Source organism: Aegilops tauschii, chromosome 3, assembly GCF_002575655.3.
Source record: "Aegilops tauschii subsp. strangulata cultivar AL8/78 chromosome 3, Aet v6.0, whole genome shotgun sequence".
NCBI classification, from domain to species: domain Eukaryota; kingdom Viridiplantae; phylum Streptophyta; class Magnoliopsida; order Poales; family Poaceae; genus Aegilops; species Aegilops tauschii.
Window position 1 is genome coordinate 358807090 of NC_053037.3, and position 22356 is coordinate 358829445.

Sequence of the window (22356 nt, forward strand, 5' to 3'; positions counted from 1 at the left end):
GGGGAGGATAAGGCCTCCACGCCCCCGGCGCCTCGGGCCCTTCTCCCACTCCTCTCGCTCGCCTATGTGCCTCCCCTCCCACAGATCCACCTCTCCCCTCTCCTCTCGCTCGATCCCGAGCGCGCTTGCTGCCGTGCCTCGCCCGTCCTCGCAGCCACCGAGCCCCATTCGCCTCGCCATCGTGCCCATCATCTCCGCCGTTGCCGTCTACCCCGTCCCCGTCCGTGAGCGCGAGCCGGGAGCCACTGCGGGGAGCGGATCGAGCCACCCCCTTTGCCCCTGTCGCCGGCGAACTCCGTCATCTCCGGCAACTGCAGCTGCTACTAATCTTACACCGAGCCACCTTGTGCCTCCCCGGTGAGCTGCTCTACCTTCTCCCTCTCCTTGCTGACTTTGGCGCGCCCCTAGCTGCTTTCCCCACGTGCGCCCGAACGCAGCGCCGCGGAGCTTGTCGCCGGAGAGTCTCCGGTGACCAAATGGTGACGGGCGTATGCCCATTAGCTTCACCGCGTCGCGTAGCACCACCTAGCCCTTCCGTTCGAGCTGCTTCACGCCGTAGCGCCGTTTCCGTTGAGCACCCGTACGCGCCGCTGCCTCTGCTCGTCGCTGGCGCCGATTCCGGCGAAGTCCGGCTGCACTACCGCCACCACTCGACATGCGGCACCGTCAGCGTTCGAACGCAGGTGAAAACGCGCATTTTGGCGTTCTGTTGCGTAAATCCGAGCCTCTCTGGCGAACTCACCGCCGCGGAGAGCTCACCGGCGCAACTCCGGCGCCGGCCGCCGATGTGGCCGGCCTGGGGCCACCCTAGGGTCGCTGCCAGCGGGCCCCGCGGGCCCCATTTGACTGGGTTGACCCAGTCAACGTGCTGACTGGGCAGCCCCAGTGCCACTGGCATGTGGGCCCCCTCTGTTAATTAAGCTAATTACACTTTTTAAATAAAATTAATTAGTTAAACTAAACAGTCACTGACATGTGGGGCCCTACTACTAATTAACTCTGTCTAATTAAACTAAACTACTGTTAGTCCCTCTGAATATGACAGGTGGGACCCACTGGTCTGTTTGACCAGTCAGCCAGTCTGTTGACCTGCTGATGTCATGCTGACACTCTGCTGATGTCATAATCCCATTTCTGTTAATTTAAATAATTTCTGGAAATGCTAAAATCTTTAGAAATTCATAGTAAATAAACCGTAACTCGGATGAAAATGTTTTCTACATGAAAGTTTCTCAGAAAAACGAGACAAATCCGAATACGCGGTCCGTTCATCTGTCACATGCCCCTAGCATTCTGAACATAGAACCGTACCCTCTCTTTCTTCTGTTCGAAATCCGTCTACCGCCGGGAAATCATCCTCGGATGTTTTCCCCCTTCGCCTGCAATGTGTAGTACCGCGTTAGAGCATGCCTAGCACTACGTATCATCATGTCATGCTTAGTGATACCTTTGTTTGCTTATATTTACTGTTTCTTCCCCCTCTTCTCTCCGGTAGACCTCGAGACCGATGCCGATGTCCCTGTGATCGACTACGTCGACGACGACCCCTCCTTGCCAGAGCAACCAGGCAAGCCCCCCAATTGATCATCCCGATATAGCCCATTTCATTCTCTCATGCTTGCATTAGATTTTGCTACTGTTATTGTTTGCTCCTATTCTGCTGCATAGCCTGTTTATTGTAACCTGCTATTGTTACCTACCTGCTTATCCTAAACTGCTTAGTATAGGTTGATTAGAGACCCATCAGAGACCCCCCACTTTGTCCCGACTGCCCTGCTGGATTATCAGAAGACCCGATCAACGGGATCGAAGACTAGGCCCCGGCACCTCACATCACATCACGCCCATTTTGTTGCCCGACTCTGCAGAGTTACCATCGAGTGCCGAGGGTGGTACCTCATACATCACTCCTGATAAGATCTCTGTAGTGTAGCTATTCGATCGTGGTCATCGAGGGTGGTTTCTCCTTAACCACTTCCGATACGACTCTGTCGTGCAACCCCTCAAGTGTGAACCTTGAGGGTGCTTCCTCTTACGTTCACCTTGATGGTTACATCGAGTGGGAATCCGTCGAGGGTGATTCCTTAGGTTTTCCCCCTTGGTGTTAGACACACGGTTACTATGGTTACTATGTCTTTACATTGAACCATGTTACTAAAGACGGGTCGGCCCAGAGGGGTACCCGCGCAAGCTTAATTGCGAGTGATGTGGAGTCGGGTTGGCCTGGAAGGTGCCCGCCAGATAATTACGAGGCGTGGCCGGGCATTCTTAGCCCTTGCCGCAAGTTCTCGAGACAGGGCGACGGGGTCACATCTTTCGTGAGTCTCTGCTTGTTACCGCGTGATCCTAATCCACTATGATTTGGAAATTTGATCCGAGGGGCCTCTGGCCTGATAGCACTAACCATCACATGGGCATAGTACGGGCGTTCTGCGTCGTATGCATCAGTCGAAGCTTAATAGATGTTAGCGACAGAGCGGCACGCGCCGGGTTGGACTGGTAAGCACCTGCCTTTTTTAAGGAGGTAGCTAGGTCTGCTCACCGGCCGTGTACGCAACATGCAGGAGTTCCGGGGGCGATGGCCCATGACCCCTGGGGGCATAGGTTTAGTCCGGCGTGCTGACCTCTCTATTTAGCCTAGGTCGGGTTGCGGCGTATTGTTTAGCCGAGGCCGGGCATGACCCAGGAAAGTGTGTCGAGCCGGAGTTAATCGAGCGTGGTGGGTAAGTTGGTGCACCCCTGCAGGGAAGGATACATCTATCGATAGCCTGTTCTACGGTAACGGACACTCGTAGTTGTATCCCGATCGATACAACTAGAACTGGATACTTGAGATTAGAAATGGATAGTATGGCTCTGGGATTCCTTTCTTGTAGGGAGTCGAGGAAGGATCTCTGGGCGAGGTTGATGACACTACTACTACTTTACTTTACGCTACTCTTATCTCTTCTAGGCTTGGAGCTGCTTGAAGATGCTGAAGATGCTAGTCTTCGATAGGGCTTGGCCTTCTCTCTATTCTGGCATTTCTGCAGCCCAGTCCACATATAAAACCTTCCTTTGATAATGTTGCATATGTAGTGTAGATCCTTGCTTGCTGAGTACTTCGGATGAGTACTCATGGTTGCTTTGCTACCCCTTTTCCCCGTTCTTTCTTCTTTCTGGTTGTTGCAACCAAATGGTGAAGTCCAGGAGCCAGGTGCCACCACTGACGACTACTACAACCTCGAGGGTGCCTACTACTACGTGGTGGCCGCCGACGACCAGGAGTAGTTAGGAGGCTCCCAGGCAGGAGGCCTTGCCTTTTCGATCATGTTGCTTTTGTGCTAGCCTTCTTACGGCAAACTTGTATAACTTATGTCTGTACTCAGATATTTTTGCTTCCGCTGACTCGTTTGTATTCGAGCCCTCGAGGCCCCTGGCTTGTAATATAAAGCTTGTATTATTTTAATTTGTGTCTAGAGTTGTGTTGTGATATCTTCCCGTGAGTCCCTGATCTTGATCGTGCACATTTGCATGTATGATTAGTGTACGATTGAATCGGGGGCGTCACAAGTTGGTATCAGAGCCGACTGCCTGTAGGTAGCCCCCTTTCCAACTCCTTGGCCGAAGTTGAGTCTAGTCACTGAAATTTTTTACTAACATGGTTGTGTGTCTTACGGGCCCACGTCGCCATTGGGTGGTATTAGGATCTTTTACTCCTTGACCTTTACTCTAGGACTCTGATCTCTCTTCTACTCAGGTTAAATGATTTTTACTAACTCTAACATTAGGATCCCGTGACCACATTCACCCCAAAGTTGGATAAGCCATATCTATTCCTTAGAATAATATTTTGAATAGTACACATATTGTCGTGTTGACTACTATGTGGTATCCATCGTACCTCTCTCATTATGCATGTTTCCTCATGAATGATCCTTTGTCTTTACAAATGCTCGATGTTGAACTACCCCGGTTACATGCTAGCAGGATGGTTAGACCTGCTGGTCGTGGCCGTGGTGCCAACGATCCACCACCGCCTGAATTCTTTGCCGGAATGATACAATAGTTTGAGCTGAACCGCCAGTTCATGGAAGGAATGATGGCTCAGTTTCCTCGTCCGAATATGAATCAACAACCAGCCCTAGTTACTCTGCAGGACTTCATGCGCCTCAACCCGACCATCTACCGCAGCTCAACTCAGCCCCTTGATGCCGATGACTGGCTCCGCGACATCACATATGAAATGGAGTCTGCTAGTGTTGCCCCTGCCAGCTATGTCACCTTCACATCCTTCTTCCTCAAGGGTCCTACTGCTCAATGGTGGGACAGCCACAGGCATACCCTACCTACTGGAATGGTCATCACTTGGCCAGATTTCCAAGCTGCCTTTCGTGCCCGCTTCATTCCTCGGGGAATCATGGACAGGAAGAAGCGAGAGTTCCGCAACCTCACCCAAGGCAACAAGTCTGTAGATGCTTATCAGCGGGAATTTCTTGACTTGTCACGTTATGCTGAAGAAGACATTGCAACTGATGCTCGTAAGCAAGAGAGGTTTCGTGACGGACTTCACCCTGATATCAAGCTAGCACTGCTCGTTCATGACTTTGCCGACTTCGCCACCTTGGTGAACAAGGCTATTCCGGTTGAGACTGGTCTTCGGGAACACCAGGGATCCCTCAGGCACAGCCGTGACGCTGGCTCATCTTCTGGCCCGTCAGAGCAGAAGCGTCGGATATGGATTCCCCACAACATGTATCGTCCAACTGCACCTGCACCAAGACAATCCTATGTTGCACCTCGTCTACCTCCACCACCGCAGAGGCAGCCTCTTCGAGCTGTACCACCCCAAGCTTCTGCTCCCGATCCCAATGATGGTCTGTGCTTCAGATGTGGCCGCCCAGATCACCTTGCCAAAGAGTGCAATCAGAAAAAGAACCAGCTGGCCCTGCCTTCAACTGGCCGTAACAATCAGCCCCATAACAACAATGCCAGACCTTATGGTCATGGTTAGGCTAATCATGTTGATCTGAATGAAGCTCAAGACTAGCCTACCACTGTGATAGGTACTCTTCTCCTTAATTCAGTACCGGCTTCTATTTTATTCGATTCAGGAGCATCGCATTCATTCATGTCAGAAAATTTTGCATATGCACACGACATTCAATGCGAGCCCATGAACACTCCAATAGTGGTACGCACCCCTGCAGGCCGATGTTAAACTACCATGATTGGTCGCGACGTTCCCATTGAGATTGAATGGTTGGAATTCCTTGTTTCTCCCATTATTCTGGAGTATTCCAATATTGACCTCATTTTGGGAATGGAGTGGTTGAAAGCGCATACTGCTTCTATCGTTTGCGCCACCAAAGTCGTTCATCTCCTACATCCTTCCGATGAGATAGTAAGCTACCATGCTCAAATTGTTCAAAACGCTGAAGCACGACTTTATGTCCTGAATGCGTTGAACGCAACACCTCTTGAGGGAATTGAAAAGATTCCATTCGTTCACGACTTCCAAGACGTCTTTCCAGAAGAACTTCCAGGAATACCCCCTGCTTGGGCTATCAAGTTCGTCATCGACTTGAAACCAGGCACCATTCCTATCGCCAAACGACCCTACAAGATGCCGCCTCATGAGCTCCTTGAACTTAAGGAGGAAATCGACAAAATCTCTTCTCAAGGGTTTCATTCGTCCAAGTTCGTCTGCTTGGGGAGCACCTTCTCTCTTTGTGAAGAAGAAGGATGGAACGAATCGTTTGGTCCAAGACTATCGTCCTATCAACCAAGCTACAATTCAGAACAAATATCCCCTTCCCCGGATCAATGATCTGTGTGATCAACTGGTTGGTTCATCAATATTCTCTAAACTCGACTTGACGTTGGGTTACCACAAGATCCGTGTTCGTGAAGAGGATATTCCCAAGACCGCCTTTGTTACTCGATATGGTTCATATGAGTACACCGTCATGTCATTCGGTTTAGCCAATGCTCCAGCTACTTTCTCTTGTCTGATGAACTACATATTCATGGATTGCCTTGACAAGTTCGTCGTAATCTATCTGGATGATATCCTGGTATATTCGAAGAACAAAGAAGAACATGCTGAACATCTTTGACTTGTTCTAGAGAAGCTTCGAGAACATCAACTTCATGCCAAGTAGTCCAAGTGCGAATTCTGGTTACCCAAAGTCACCTACCTTGGTCATGTCATCTCCAAGGATGGTATTGCCGTCAACCCAGAGTGTGTTCAGGCTATTCTTGACTGGACCCCTTCAAAGACTGTCAGGCAAGTCAGAAGCTTTCTCGGACTTGCCAGCTGTTGTCGCCGCTTTGTCGAGAACTTCTCCAACATCGCCAAGCCACTGACCAATCTGCTACACAAAGGCGTTAAGTTTGATTGGACTGAAAAATGATAGGAAAGTTTCCAGACACTCAAGGACAAGCTGACTTCTGCCCCAGTGCTTGCTCCCCCTGATTCTCGCAAGGACTTCGTCATCTATTGCGACGCTTCACGTCAAGGATTAGGCTGTGTCCTAATGCAAGAGCGCAGAGTGATTGCTTATGCCTCCCGTCAAGTGCGTCCTCACGAGGAAAACTACCCAGTTCATGACCTCGAGCTTGCAGCGGTTATCTTTGCACTGAAGCTATGGTGACAATACCTTCTCGGTAATCGTTGCGAAATCTTCACCGATCATCAGAGTCTGAAGTACTTGTTTACTCAGCCATATCTGAACCTCCGTCAGCAGCGATGGAAGGAAGCTATTGCTGACTACAACTGCGGTATATCCTATACCCCTGGCAAGGCTAATGTAATGGCCGATGCCTTGAGCCGCAAGTCATATTGCAACAATCACATGGTCTACAAAGCTCAACACCGCCTTTATGAAGAGCTATGCAAGCTGAACCTTCAACTAGTTCCACAGGGTTCTCTGAATAACCTTGTCTTGGAACCAACTCTTCTAAAAGCAATTAAGTCTGCTCAAGCCAAAGATGCTCATGTTGATCTGATGAAAAAGGATCTTTCCTTAGAGAAATCCAGAGATTTTTCACTTGGTGAGGATGGAACCTTATACTTCAGAGATCGCATTGTGGTACCCCGATTTGAGCTTATGACAGAGAAGGTGATGAAAGAAGCGCATGACACTGCTCTCTCTATTCATCCAGGAAGTACCAAGATGTATCTAGACATCCGTCAGAAGTACTGGTGGTCTAAAATGAAGCAAGACATTGCTCGATATATCCAAGAAGGTGATGTTTGCCATTGCGTCAAAGCAGAACATCAGAAACCGGCTAGACTTCTACAACCGCTTCCGATTCCTGAATGGAAGTGGGATAAGATCCAAATGGACTTCGTCATTGGCCTTCCCAAGTCTCAGAAAGGTAACGATGCTATCTTTGTCATCATCGACCAGTTCTCTAAGGTTCCTCAATTTCTACCAGTCAAGGAGACTATCACTGCTAGTCAATTAGCAAACTTGTATATCTCCAGAGTTGTGTCACTCCACGGCATTCCGAAGGAGATCAGTTCAGACCGCGGCAGTATTTTCACTTCAAAGTTCTGGGATAGTTTCCAAGAGGCAATGGGAACTCATATTACCTGGAGCACTGCTTATCATCCCCAATCCCAAGGCCAAGTTGAGCGAGTCAATCAAATTCTGGAAGACATGCTTCGGGCTTGTGTTATTTCTTTCGGCAAGAAGTGGGAAGAATCTCTCCCTTATGCGGAGTTCTCTTATAATAACAGTTATCAAGCCAGCTTGAAGATGGCACCCTTTGAAGTGCTTCTCTCACGTCCATGACGTTTTCCACGTGTCGCAACTTCGTCGTTGCTTCAAGGATCCGGAACGTGAAGTGGATCCGGAATTGATTGAAGTTCAAGATGATCTCACATACAAGGAGCATCCGATCTGCGTTCTTGAAGAAGCTAAACGTCGAACACGCCAGAAGGTTACCAAGTTCCTCAAGGTGCAATGGTTGAATCATACTAAAGATGAAGCCACTTGGGAATGCGAAGATAACCTCCGGGCTGAATACCCAGACCTGTTCCCTTCTACCTCTTAATTTTCGGGACGAGAATTTCTTTTAGAGGAGGAGAGTTGTAACACCCCAGTGTAATGATGCTAAAGTAACCCTTGGGGTTAAGCTAATCATTTTGCTAAACAAGTGTTTGTTCATCATTGTCTCTTGTGTCTTTCAATTTCCAGTTGAATTCAATTTCAAATTCTGAGTGAAATTCAAATTGCTCAAACATGAAAACTAAAATTTTCATCTTGTGGCAAATAATCCTTTGTTAATATTGATGGTGGTCCAACATTTTTCCAAAGTGTCTAAATGGCCTAAAATACCTAAAGCACAAAGATTAAAAAAAGAAAAGGAAAGAACAAGGGGTGGGAGAGCCCTGGCCTCCCCTTGGGCCTCGGCCCACCTCGGCCAGCCAAACGGCCCACAGCCCCAGCCCCCCTGGACCTCAACCAGCCTGGCCGGCCGAGCTCCCCGCACAGTGCCCCCTTCTTGTTCCTCGGTCGCGCCCCGCTACAGGGCGCGGTCGCCACCGGACCCCCTCGCCGGCGTCGAGGGGAGGATAAGGCCTCCACGCCCCCGGCGCCTCGGGCCCTTCTCCCACTCCTCTCGCTCGCCTCTGCGCCTCCCCTCCCCTAGATCCACCTCTCCCCTCTCCTCTCGCTCGATCCCGAGCGCGCTCGCCACCGTGCCTCGTCCGTCCTCGCGGACACCAAGCCCCGTTCGCCTCGCCATCGTGCCCATCGTCTCCGCCGTCGCCGTCTACCCCGTCCCCGTTCATGAGCGCAAGACAGAAGCCACTGCAGGGAGCGGATTGAGCGGCCCCCTTTCGCCTCTGTCGCCGGCGAACTCCATCGTCTCCGGCAACTGCTGCTGCTACTACTCTTACACCGGGCCACCTTATGCCTCCCCGGTGAGCTCCTCTACCTTCTCCCTCTCCTTGCTGACTTTGGCACGCCCCTAGCTGCTTTCCCCACGTGCGCCCGAACGCAGTGTCGCGGAGCTTGTCGTCGGCGAGTCTCCGGTGACCAAATGGTCACGGGCGTATGCCCGTTAGCTTCACCGCGTCGCGCAGCACCGCCTAGCCCTTCCGTTCGAGCTGCTTCACGCCGTAGCACCGTTTCCATCGAGCACCCGTACACGCCGCTGCATCTGCTCGTCGCGGACGCCGATTCCGACGAAGTCCGGCTACGCTACCGGCACCACTCGACGCGCGGCACCGTCAGCGTTCGAACGCAGGTGAAAACGCGCGTTTTGGCGCTCTGTAGCGTAAATTCGAGCCTCTCCGGCGAACTCATCGCCGCGGAGAGCTCGCCACCGCAACTCCGGCGCCGGCTGCCGACGTGGACGACCTAGGGCCACCCCAGGGTCGCTGCCAGCGGGCCCCATGGGCCTGAGTTGACTGGGTTGACCCAGTCAACGTGCTGACTGGGCAGCCCAGTGCCACTGATATGTGGGACCCCTTTGTTAATTATGCTAATTACACTTTTTTAAATAAAATTAATTAGTTAAACTAAACAGTCACTGACATGTGGGGCCCTACTGCTAATTAACTCTGTCTAATTAAATTAAACTACTGTTAGTCCCTCTGAGTATGAAAGGTGGGACCCACTGGTCAGTTTGACCAGTCAGCCAGTCTGTTGACCTGCTGATGTCGTGCTGACACTCTGCTGACGTCATAATCCCATTTCTGTTAATTTAAATAATTTCTGGAAATGCTAAAATCTTTAGAAATTCGTAGTAAATAAACCGTAACTCGGATGAAAATGTTTTCTACATGAAAGTTGCTCAGAAAAACGAGACGAATGCGAATACAAGGTCCGTTCATCGGTCACATGCCCCTAGCATGCTGAACATGGAACCGTCCCCTCTCTTTCATCTGTCCGAAATCCGTCTACCGCCGGGAAATCATCCTCGGATGTTTTCCCCCTTCGCCTGCAATGTGTAGTACCATGTTAGAGCACGCCTAGCACTACGTATCATCATGTTATGCTTAGTGATACCTCTGTTTGCTTATATTTACTGTTTCTTCCCCCTCTCTCTCCGGTAGACCTCGAGAGCGATGACGATGCCCCTGTGATCGACTACGTCGACGACGACCCCTCCTTGCCAGAGCAACCAGGCAAGCCCCCCTTTGACCATCCCGATATCGCCCATTTCATTCTCTCATGCTTGCATTAGATTTTGCTATTGTTATTGTTTGCTCCTATTCTGCTGCATAGCCTGTTTATTGCAACCTGCTGTTGTTACCTACCTGCTTATCCTAAACTTCTTAGTATAGGTTGGTTAGAGACCCATCAGAGACCCTCCACCTTGTCCCGACTGCCCTGCTGGATTATCAGAAGACTCGATCAACGGGATCGAAGACCAGGCCCCGGCACCTCACATCACATCACGCCCATTTTGTTGCTCGACTCTGTAGAGTTACCATCGAGTGCAGAGGGTGGTACCTCATACATCACTCCTGATGAGATCTCTGTAGTGTAGCTATTCGGTCGTGGTCATCGAGGGTGGTTCCTACTTAACCACTTCCGATACGACTCTGTCGCGCAACCCCTCAAGTGTGAACCTTGAGGGTGCTTCCTCTTACGTTCACCTTGATGGTTACATCGAGTGGGAATCAGTTGACGGTGATTCCTCAGGTTTTCCCCCTTGGTGTTAGAGACACGGTTACTATGGTTACTATGACTTTACACTGAACCATGTTACTAAAGATGGGTCGGCCCTGAGGGGTACCCGCGCGAGCTTTATTGCGAGTGATGTGGAGTCGGGTTGACTTGGAAGGTGCCCGCGAGATAATTACGAGGCGTGGCCAGGAATTCTTAGCCCTTGCCGCAAGTCCTCGAGACGGGGCGACGGGGTCACATCTTTCGTGAGTCCCTGCTTGTTACCACGGGATCCTAATCCACTATGATTTGGATATTTGATCCGAGGGGCCTCTGGCTTGATAGCACTAACCATCACGTGGGCATAGTATGGGTGTTCTGCGTCGTATGCATCAGCCGAACCTTAATAGACGTCAACGACTGAGCGGCACGCACCGGGTTGGACTGGTAAGCACCTGCCTTTTTTAAGGAGGTAGCTAGGTCTGCTCACCGGCCGCGTACGCAACATGCAGGAGTTCCCGGGGCGATGGCCATGACCCCTGGGGGCATAGGTTTAGTCCGGCATGCTGACCTCTCTATTTTGCCTAGGTCGGGTTGCGGCGTATTGTTTAGCCGAGGCCGGGCATGACCCAGGAACGTGTGTCCGGCCGGGGTTAATCGAGCGTGGTGGGTAAGTTGGTGCACCCCTCCGGGAAGAATACATCTATCGATAGCCTGTCCTACAGTAACGGACACTCGGAGTTGTATCCCGATCGATACAACTAGAACGGGATACTTGAGATGAGAAATGGATAGTATGGCCCTGGGATTGCTTTCTCGTAGGGAGTCGAGGAAGGATCTCTGGGCGAGGTTGATGACACTACTACTACTTTACTTTATGCTACTCTTATCTCTTTTGATGCTGCAAGATGCTTGGAACTGCTTGAAGATGCTGAAGATACTAGTCTTCAATAGGGCTAGGCCTTCTCTCTATTCTGGCATTTCTGCAGCCCAGTCCACATATACAGCCTTCCTTCTATAATGTTGCATATGTAGTATAGATCCTTGCTTGCTGAGTACTTCGGATGAGTACTCACGGTTGCTTTGCTACCCCTTTTCCCCCTTCTTTCTTCTTTCTGGTTGTTGCAACCAGATGGTGGAGTCCAGGAGCCAGATGCCACCACCGACGACTACTACAACCTCAAGGGTGCCTACTACTAAGTGGAGGCCGCCGACGACCAGGAGTAGTTAGGAGGCTCCCAGGCAGGAGGCCTTGCCTTTTCGGTCATGTTGCTTTTTTGCTAGCCTTGTCTAACTTATGTCTATACTCAGATATTGTCGCTTCCGCTGACTTGTTTGTATTCGAGCTTATGTATTCGAGCCCTCGAGGCCCCTGGCTTGTAATATAAAGCTTGTATTATTTTAATTTGTGTCTAGAGTTGTGTTGTGATATCTTCCCGTGAGTCCCTGATCTTGATCGTACACATTTGCATGTATGATTAGTGTACGATTGAATCGGGGGCATCACAGCTGTGCTACCTCAGGAGGAGCTTCCCCCGCCACCGACCTCGGGAGCCCCCGCCTGTGGCCCGACCTCAGGAGCACGCCTGCTCCTCACGCTCGAGCCTCAGGAGGGGTGCTGGACCAAGGAGCTCAAGGCGTACCTGCTACAGGGAGCCCTGCCGGAGAAGGAGGAAGGCGCGGAGCGCGTGGCCCGGCAAGCTACGGCCTACGGCATACAAGACGGTGAGTTATACCAAAAACGACCGAACGATGTTTCCTTACAATGCATCTCCAGGGAGCAGGCGTGCAAGCTGTTAGCCGACATACATGGCGGAGATTGCGGGCACCATTCATCATCATGCACATTGGTGGGCAGGCGTTCCACAGTGGATTCTACAGGCCTACGGCACTCAACGACGCGACCAAGCTGGTGAGATCCTGCGAGGCCTGCCAATTCCATCCCAAGCAAATCCACCAGCCAGCTCAGGGCCTCCAGACTATCCCGCTCTCATGGTCGTTCGCAATCTGGGGGCTGGACATCTTGGGTCCGTTCCCTCGAGAGCCCGGGGGCTACGGCTACCTCTATGTCGCCATCGACAAGTTCACCAAGTCGGCGGAAGTGAAGCCAGTACATACCATCCCTGCCGGCTCAGCGGTCAAGTTCATCAAGGGCCTCGTGAGCCATTTCAGGGTTCCTAACTGCATCATCACCGACAACGACTCACAATTCATTAGCAATCTCTTCAAAAAATATTGTGCTAAATGCAGATATGCTACGCCTCAGTGGCACACACCAAAAGCAACGGCCAAGCTGAGCGCGCCAACGCGGAGGTCTTAATAGGCCCCAAGACAAAAACCTTCAAGAAGAAACTCGAGGCCTGCGGTAGGGGTTGGCATGACGAGCTCCAGTACGTCCTGTGGTCCATCCGCACCACCGCCACCAATCCGACGGGTGAAACTCCATTCTTCCTCATCTACGGAGCCGAAGCGGTTCTCCCACATGAGGTCAAACATCGCTCTGCGCGGGTCCTGGCGTTTGACGAGGTGCGCCAGGACGCCTCGCGGGGGATGGACCTCGTGCTGGGGGAGGAACGCCGCCGTGAAGCCTTGCTCCAAGCGGCAAGGTACCAGCAGGCACTGCGGCGGTACCACTGTCGCAGTGTCTGCTCCAGGACACTCGAGGTGGGCGATCTCGTCCTGAGGCGGGTGCTCTCCAGGGAGGGGCTGCATAAGCTCTGTCCCATGTGGGAGGGCCCTTTTAGGATTGCCCGCGTCTCCACGCCTGGCGTCGTGCGCTTGGAGACGCAGGACGGGATCCCCATCCAGAACGCCTGGAACATTCAACACCGCCTGGAACATCCAAAGTGCCTGTGAAGGTCTCTGCCCGTGACACTCTCACGTAATAATGAGTGGGGCTGTACACGCCCCAGAGTCTCCGGAGTGCCACCCTCGGGCCTCGGGGGCTCCCTCCCATGTCTTAGTGGCAGCACTTAGCTCCGCGCTGGTGAGAAGACTAGACTAGGTGCCAGACGCGGCTGTTCATTTGCTTTCTGTAGCTGGTTTGCAACCTTTTTAATGAAATTTGGAGCTCTGGTGTTTCTCAATCGCTTGGCTGAGTTTCCCCCCTTTTTACTTTGCTCGCTCACTTGTTTTCGCGTCAGGGGGAGCAGCAGTTGCCCGACGATCTCCCTCGCACGCCTCGCGTGGGGGCTAGGTAGGTGTGTGTGCTGCGCTAGCCCACGCCGGGGGCACACCACGCCGAAACCCCGTCGCCCAAAGCTTCAGTTCCCTTGGTTTTCGCGAGGCGCCCTTGAATAAGCTCGTGATTTGAACACCCTCTTAAGTCTGTGCCCCCTGGGTACCGCGACATGGCGCGCTAGGCCATTACCAGCTCATGCACGAGGGCTCGCGCAAGGAAGAACAAGGCACCAAGCAGATTTTCTAACAAATTTTATAGTCTTATGATGCCTCCCAAGGTCAGCGGCTCCCGGGCCGGCAGCAGGGAGGCCTCACCAAATGCCGCAAGGCACGCCCTCGCGAGGCGAGAAGCTACCCCGAGCATATCGAGCTAAGTTATCTCCCTACTCCTATGCGAAACACGAATATCATAGCATAACACAAGAACGGTAAACATAGCATAATGGCATGAGTGCTTCGGTTCATTACACGCCCCAGCAGGGCAATCTACTTTTTCAAAATGCAGGAGGAAAGGAAGGGTTAAACAAAAGCGGCCCGAGTAGCTGCAGCTGCTCATGAGGCCTGACTCCAAGGGCCTTCCAGACCCAGCTGAGTCTGAGCCCTCCTCGCACTTCACCGCCGCGCGGCGACGGGACGACCCGCCATCATCCTCGAAGCAAGCCTGGCGGCGAGGAGGCTGGTTGTAGCCACCGCTGTTGCTGCTCTCGCTGGCGGAGGAGCCGTCACCGCCAGACAAGCTGCGGCCATCGCCAAGGGCAACTTCGGCCTCAGCATCGTCGCCAAGGCCGAGCTCGCCGTCGCCGCCGCTGTCTTCGGGGAAGCACCGGGCGCGACGACCATCTTCCCCGAACACCCTGACGAAGAGGGTCGCGACGCCGTCGTACCACAAGTGGAGGGTGCACCACCTTCTCAGACCGCGCCCGCAGGCGAACGCATGCCAGCAATGGGCCAGGGCCACGTTGCCCGCGGCGGAGACCTCCAGCGCGACCCACGAGGCCTTGCCGCAACAACCATCGGCCTACAACTAGAGGCCGCCAGGACCCGCGGCCGGTAGCTCGCCGGCAAAGGAGCGCGGAAGCTGGAGCCAGGTGCCGGCCGGACTCTCCGACCACACAACAAACTCCGACAGCACCTCCGTCGAGTGGAAGCGCGGTCGGGGAGGCCGAGCGACCACGGCACGCCTCCCCTCGTCATGGGGCTGCCGCATCTTAGACGGCCCCCACCGCAAGAAGACACGCCGCCATGGCTGCCGAGGACGACACCGGTCCCCGAAGGAGTGCGCCCGCGCCCCCAAGGCGCCACCGCAGGGGTCGCGGCGTGCTTGCGAGGACGGCCCCGCCTCCGCTTGGGCAACGGCGAGCCGGGTCCCTCCCGGTGAGCCTTCCCTTTCTCGGTGGCGAAGAACCTCTTCGACGGCGCCATGGGAGCTGGCAGGATGGCGAGGCAAGGAATAAGAAGAGAGGGCGTGCGGCGAGAAGAAGGAAATGAGCAAGGGGGGCTCTGCCCCTCTCCTCATTTATAGCCAGGAGGAGGCCAACCGCCGGCCTCCACAATTGCACGTAATAATGATTTTTCCTTTGCATGCAGCAGAGTCTCGTCAAGTCGAACGGTTGTCGAGGCAGCATGGGGAAGCAGAGGTGCCCACGTCCAATCAATCACAACGCGTCGATCAAGGCCACGGGTGGTTGGGTCCCACGGCGCTCCGCACTTGCCCTTTGGCTTTGCCTCTAAGCCAAGTCCGAGCGCGCCTTGGGCCCGGGGGCTACTGTCGGCGTCCTGGGAACGGGGGTACCCAGACTTGCCTGCCTGCGACCCACGGCATGGCTCCATCAACGGCATGGTACGACCCAGCTTCAACAGCAACAACACAAGACCCTCGCGAGGGGCCAAGCCTCGCGAGGCGGACGACACCAACACCTCCCTAGGGGCGGCCTCACTAGGCTGGCTCCCGAGGAGCGGAGATATCAATGCAAGGTGCACCTCGCGAGGTTCATATGACATGAGCCATGATGACCAAGGCCAGGCGGGTGCCAGCGGGCGCAGTGTACCAGTTCCCCCTTTGGTGTTAAGGAGGCAACCGCAGGCGAGGAGTCCCGAGGAACCAAGCAAAGGTTTCCTTATCGGTGCAACGAGACCAAGACCACCAGGACGGCAGGATGGAGGTCATCGTGAAGCCCACAGCAGCGTCACCACCAGAGCCTTTGGCAGGCGAAGACTACTTTTGTCAGGATAGCTTGTACTAGTTGTCTCCCTTCAAATTTGGCCGTTGTGGGATCCCTTCCCGCCTACATTTGGGAAGAGGACCAAGGCCACTATAAATAGGACTTAGCCACCACCATAGAAGGGGATTCGACCCTGACCAGCTGATTGAGCTCAAGAACACCTCACCTCCTGAGGCTGTTCGTCCATTGTACTAGTTCATCCTCAGCCCCTCGAGGAAATCCACCACCACACTGGAGTAGGGTATTACACCGCATGGTGGCCCGAACCAGTATAAACCCATGTGTCTCTTGTTCTTCATGTTCGACGAGCTAGGCCATGGGATTGTTAGGTAGGAAGGCTGGGGAGAGAGTATTCTTCGTGCACACCCCAGTGTTCGAACCTCTCAAGGGTCTGCAGAACCCTGAATCCGACATATTTCATGTTAGTACGTGTGCTCAGTGGACAATATATATAACATGTAGAGTAAAAAGAGATGCAACAAGTGTACAACCTCTTTGGCGAAGCCATGTCGATCTCAGCGTGATTGGGTTGGTCGATGAGGATGCTCCGGCTGATTTGGCTATCGGAGGAGGGGAAGAAGACCTTAGGCGTCTGGAGATGGAGCCCAGAATACTGCTCCGCTGTGATGGAGGGTTTCATCGTTGGAGCAGCTCCGGTGAGTTGTATGACGGCGAGGCTGAAGCAGGAGAAGAGAGACAACGTTAACCTTAGTGGAATTCTAATAGCATCTCCAATAGATGACGTAAAATACATAACCACAAAGTGCTAGATGTAAAATACATCAGCTGCTCATCTCTGAACTTAACTGTTGAAACTGAATTTAACTATAGAAACTAAATTTTGCTGTCGAAACTGAATTTTACCGTCGAAACTGAACGCACTAGGAGCAGAAAAGCAGTAGCAGCAGCAGCGCCTGCAAGAGCAGGGGCAGTTGGTCGTGTTGCCGCATCAGGGTGAGCCTACACGTCAATCGACTAACTTTTTTATCGTTGGTCAGTCGATTTTCCAGCCGTTGGATACGAAATCAAGGGCCTGCATTTCATCTTAACCTCCACCCCCCGAGCCGCCAGCCACCACCAGCCAAACCGCCGGCACCCGCCGCCCGCGGCCGGTGGCGCACTGCCCCGCAAGCCCCGAACCCACTCCCCACTGCCGGCCTGCCGCCGCCCCGGGCCTCCCTCTAGCCCCCCCTGTGCCGAGCTTTTTCTCTGGCGATACCCACGCCACCGCCCCACCACCGCCGGCGACCACCGCCCCCACCCTGTACCCTAAGATAGATAGTGGGGTACCTCTCCGGAAAGCCCCCCTCCCCGCTGCGGCTGGTTCTTCCTTAACTCCGGCGAGCCCCCCACCCCGTGAAAATTGACTGACCCAAAAGTCGATTTAGTCAACTGAAGTGTAGCTAAATCAGAGCAGCAGCGCAAGCAAGAGCAAGAGCGAGAGCAGCAGCGCAAGCAAGAGCAAGAGTGAGAGTAGCAGCATGAGCAAGAGCAAGAGCAAGACCAGACCAGGCAGAGGACCGAGAGCAAGAGCAGAGCAGTAGCGCAAGCGAGAGCCAAAGAAGCAGCAGGTCCTACTGATGTGGACGTCGCCGCCGAGTGGCGACGCCGTGGAGGAAGTGGCCGGCGACACCGCAGTGGATGGAGCCGCGCCATGTCGGCTCGGGACTAAGCGCCGGCAGCACCGTGAGATCGAATCAAGAAGAAAATGTGGCGATTAGTGTAGAACCTCTTTGGTGGCACCGATTAGGCCTCTGCTTCGTCCGATGAAACGGTGATGATGATGCTCTTCCGGTGAAAACAGTGGTGTGGGAATGGAGGTGGCGCGAAAGACGAGGGGAACGTCTGGGCAGCTCCTTGGAGGTGGAGGACGGGGGGGCTGAACCCGCAGGACGACGAGATCAATGATGGATCCTCATCCGGTGCGATGGATGAGGGACCAAGGTGTTGTTGTGGACAACGTCGTCGGGAAGAGGCTCCGGCTAGGTGGTGGACGGAGGAGGGTGTGGGGCTTTGCAGGTTTTCGCGGCCTCGGTGTATGAATGGGTGGGCGGATTGGATGGGAGGGGGGAACCATGGCTTAGGGACGTGCTTGTCCGAAATGTGGGGTAAGTTACGGAAGTACCCCCACCGATTTGAGCTAGGTGGTTCTTTCGGTTCAAGGGTATCAGGAGCACGCTCATGTCGGGATTTCGCAGGAGGTGGGAGTTTTCGCGCGCGTTGTAATTTTGGGATAGCAAGGCACGAGTTGAGATGGAGAGAGTTTTCGGAGCACAACGAGACAAAGATATATCTTAAATATTTCGGGGTAACAAGGCGCGGGTTGAAGTGGCAGGAGTTTTGTAGCATGATAGACAGAGATGCTAGCTTGAAATTTCGGCATAACAAGACGCGGCTTGAAATTTTGGGAGAACAAGGTTAACGTGTACAAAAAAAAGACAATTCGCACCTCATCACTAGAGAGAGCCATGTCCTGTTTTACTATATTGCTAGAAATGCATTCAAATACAACAACAAAAGAACTAAAAAAATTGGGACAAACAACATAACGTGTACAGTACCAAATAATTTGCACTTCCTTCAACAATAAAGAACAATTCGTGTTGTCTAGCATATGGACTAAATTTGAGTGCATTTTCCCTGTTTGAATGGGATTGTACTTGGGTTAGTTATACAACCATCTAAATATTATCTTCACAACACATGACATGAATATAGGAGTAGTAAATTTCTATACAAATATGAACTACATGTACATACGATCTCAAATTCAAATATATCTATCCATTTTCTGTTGAATTCAAATCATAGTACATTTATGCTCTAGCTAGATGTTCGGAATCTAAACCATGTATGATACTACGTACAATGTGTTTAACACGCACTACACACACAAACACCATTTAGACTAGTAAGGTACACGTGCATTGCACGCATGAGACTTGGCAACCAAATTATGAATAAATACCACATTATAGCATGTAAGCTTTGAGTCATATATGCATGATGTAGATGTTCGTTTAATTCTTATAGTTCATTTCATTCAACATCATCTATTTTTTTATAAGAAAGCTAATCTATTTTAAGATTCATGGAATTGTGCATCGTAAAGCATAAAGTAAAAACAAATAATGGAAAATCATGTAGAAAAACATTTGGGAATTATGATACGGAAGATGTCGGTGTACAAAAAGAGGGGTGCACTTTTTGTACCCCCTATACCTGTGCACGGGCAGTCAGAGCCGTGCCCACGGTCACACCAAGCAGAGCAAGGGAGGTGAGCCAAGGTAAGACCAGAGCGCAAGATGGCCAGAGCAACGCCAAGGCCAAGACCACAAAGAGCAGAGGGACGAGTCAGGTTCCCCCGACAAGACCCTTGCCAGGGCGGCCCCAGCAGCCCCGGCAAGGCCCTTGCCGGGGCAGCTCGCCCGACACCAATAGAGCGAGCCGCCCTTCAGCCCACGGCCCCAACGCCATCATCCACGTGGGGCCAGAGCTCAGGAAGACACCTCTGTGGTGGCATGCAGATATTTGTGAAGACATATTCAAGATCAGATGAGGATTAGAAGACGACGACCCTCGGCAAGATCCTTGCCGAGGAAGGCCACCAGACCCCCGGCAAGGCCCTTGCCGGGGACGACAGCGCGCCACGGCAAGACCCTTGCCGGGCCACACGGCGAGACCCTTGCCGGGCCACCCGGCAAGGCCCTCACCAAGGACGCCAGCAGGGCCACCACGAGGCCCGCTGATGACCAAGCTTTCACCGCCATTCACATGCGGCTGCCAGCCTAACCAGCTGGGCGGGCACCTGCGTGGCAACATGCAGCTCCCAGGCCAACTCATCGAGAGCCTGTGTGGCGGCATGCAGATCTTCGTGAAGGCTCCACCACCGCGCCACCTCAACTGCCTGCCTGCCTACATGGCGCCGCACGCATCGCTGGCCAAGGCGCGTGTCGAAGCAAGGAAGAGCGGCGACGGACGGGACGGGCCTCGCCCCCGTCCCCGATAAAGCACGGGGACACCTAAGCGATGCATTAAATGCATCTTGTCCTGTAATACGAGGGATAACCTCGCAACACTGTACACCTTTCCACCTCATGTGTGCCACTGTGGCAACCCCTTTTTCCTATAAAAGGAGGCGCGAGGCAACCAGGAGAAGGATTCGGCTCTTTCGAACCACGCGCTGACCACAGCTAGTTCGAGAGCTTAAGAACTCTCAGAAATACACCCACCAAAGCAGGACTAGGGTTTTACGCATCCTCGCGGCCCGAACCTGGGTAAACGATCCTTGTGCTTTCTACTAGCCCTGCTCTCCTCGCAACCCTGTGCCCCGGCAACCGTAGTAGGGATTCTTGTGATCCCATAGGTGTCGTTCCACACCGACATCTTTGGCACGCCAGGTAGGGGCACAATTGTGAGAATCTGGTCTGGTAGTTAGCCTAGCAGTTCTTCGTCGCTTTCGGTTTATGAGAAGAAGGCGTCTGGAGAAACGATGCCGGCTTGGCAACAGAAAAGATAAGTTATTCAGAGCTTTGAGTTATTTCCTCTTTTATCTAAGGTTATCGTCCTCAAAGATCTCGCCTATGTATGAGAAACCTGCACGCAAAGGGGCCCTCCCGCAATTGGCAATGCCCTTGTTCTCTTTCGAGTCCACTCAACAGCTCAAAGCGGCCGCGTCGAGAGTGGCGGGGTAGCCTTCCGCACTCGGCAACGCTACCGACTCTGACTCGAGTCAAGCTCGACAGTTCGGGCGGCTGCGCTAAGGGCGGCAAGGTGGTCCGCCCGGCAGCAAGCACACCCGGCAGGCCAATGGGGATCCGTCGCCAAGACGTCGCCCTGGGTTTACGCGTCGGCGAGCCTACCTAGTAACGTAGGGTGGACATACAAAGGAAAATCGAACAGGAAAATAACATGCATAATACTAAAAGTGCTGCAGAGTTATATTACATCAAATTGTTGCTGCGGTTCTAACTAGAGATAGCCATTGTCTTGGTTGTGAACCTGCAGCGGTGATAAAGAACGGGATGCCTAATCCTGGCGCTGGCCCTCCACCCTCTGTATTTCGCCGACTCGGCTGATCATGGGCTTGATGCGCTCCCTGAGTGGCGCGAGGTCAGTACCCTCCGGCAAACTCTCCAGCGCGGCGTCGAAGTCGAGGTCGGGGTACCAGCGTGCCACCTTGGTGAGGACCTTGGTCATGGCACCCTGGCAAAGCCTCCGGGACTCGTCGGCCAGTGAGGCCGCCCGGCTGGCGTGGAGCTGCTCCAGAGCACCGACGACCTTCTCAAAGAACATGGTCAGGCTGCAGTTGGCGCTCACGCTCCGCTCCGGGACATACCTCACGTCCGGCATCCCCATGATGGCCAGCTGCGCGGCGGCCTGGTTGGCGACAGTGGCGAGGCGATCGAGACAACGGTTCTCGCCCGCCACGTGATCCGCGAAGTTGAGGCCCTCGTTTGCCCGCAATTTGCTTCTCAGCCTCCAGTTCCTTGGCCAGGGTCCCCTCTCGGGTTTTGGCCTCCGACAGCACCTTCTCGAGACCCTCCAACTTCAGCTTGAGGTCTTTGATGGAGTTGTTGGCCTCGGCGAGCTCCCGAGCCTTGCTGACGACCGCGCCCTGCGCCTCTATCAGGGCACTGTTAAGCGTGTCCCTTTCCTGGGACAGCTTCAGGGCCTGCTCCTTCAGCCCGTCGCGCTCCGCCTCCAACTCCTTCGCCTTGCCGGCGTGAACTTGGGCCTGGGCATTGAGTGCCTCTTTGTGCCTCTGCTCCAGCTCACTGGTCCACTGTAGGACAAGCTTCTCCACCTCTGCATCCTTGCCGCGAAGCGTGGCGGCAAGCTTCTCCTCGCGTGCAGCGAGGTCCTCCTCCTGGGAGTGCAGCGTGGCCTCGTGCTGAGTGCGGGCGGCTTCGGCGGCCGCGACCAAGTTCTTCGCCGTCTCTTGAGCCTTCTCGATGTCGGCGAGCTTCATGGTGAGCTCCATGTCGCGCTTGGCCAGCTCGCCCTGAGCAGCCTTGAGCTCCTTGTGGGCCTCGCGGAACCAGTCCTGCGTCTCGACAACGCGCTCCTAGAGGTCCGCCTCCGCCTTCTCCACCACCGCCGTCCTGGACTTAACCTTGTCCAGGCGGGCGCGGTGGAGCGCCTGGAGCTTCCGGAAGCTGGCGCCCATGACGTGGAGGAGCCGCTCTTCCTGCGAACGTCACCGCCAAAGATCGGCTCGTCGACGACTTCAAGCCCGGCCACGGCAAGCACCTTGTCCTCGAATACCTCTCCCTCAACGGGTGTCCTGGTGCTCGACGCGCCTAGAAGGTGGACGAATAAGTCGTCACTCACCCTCAGGTACTTGC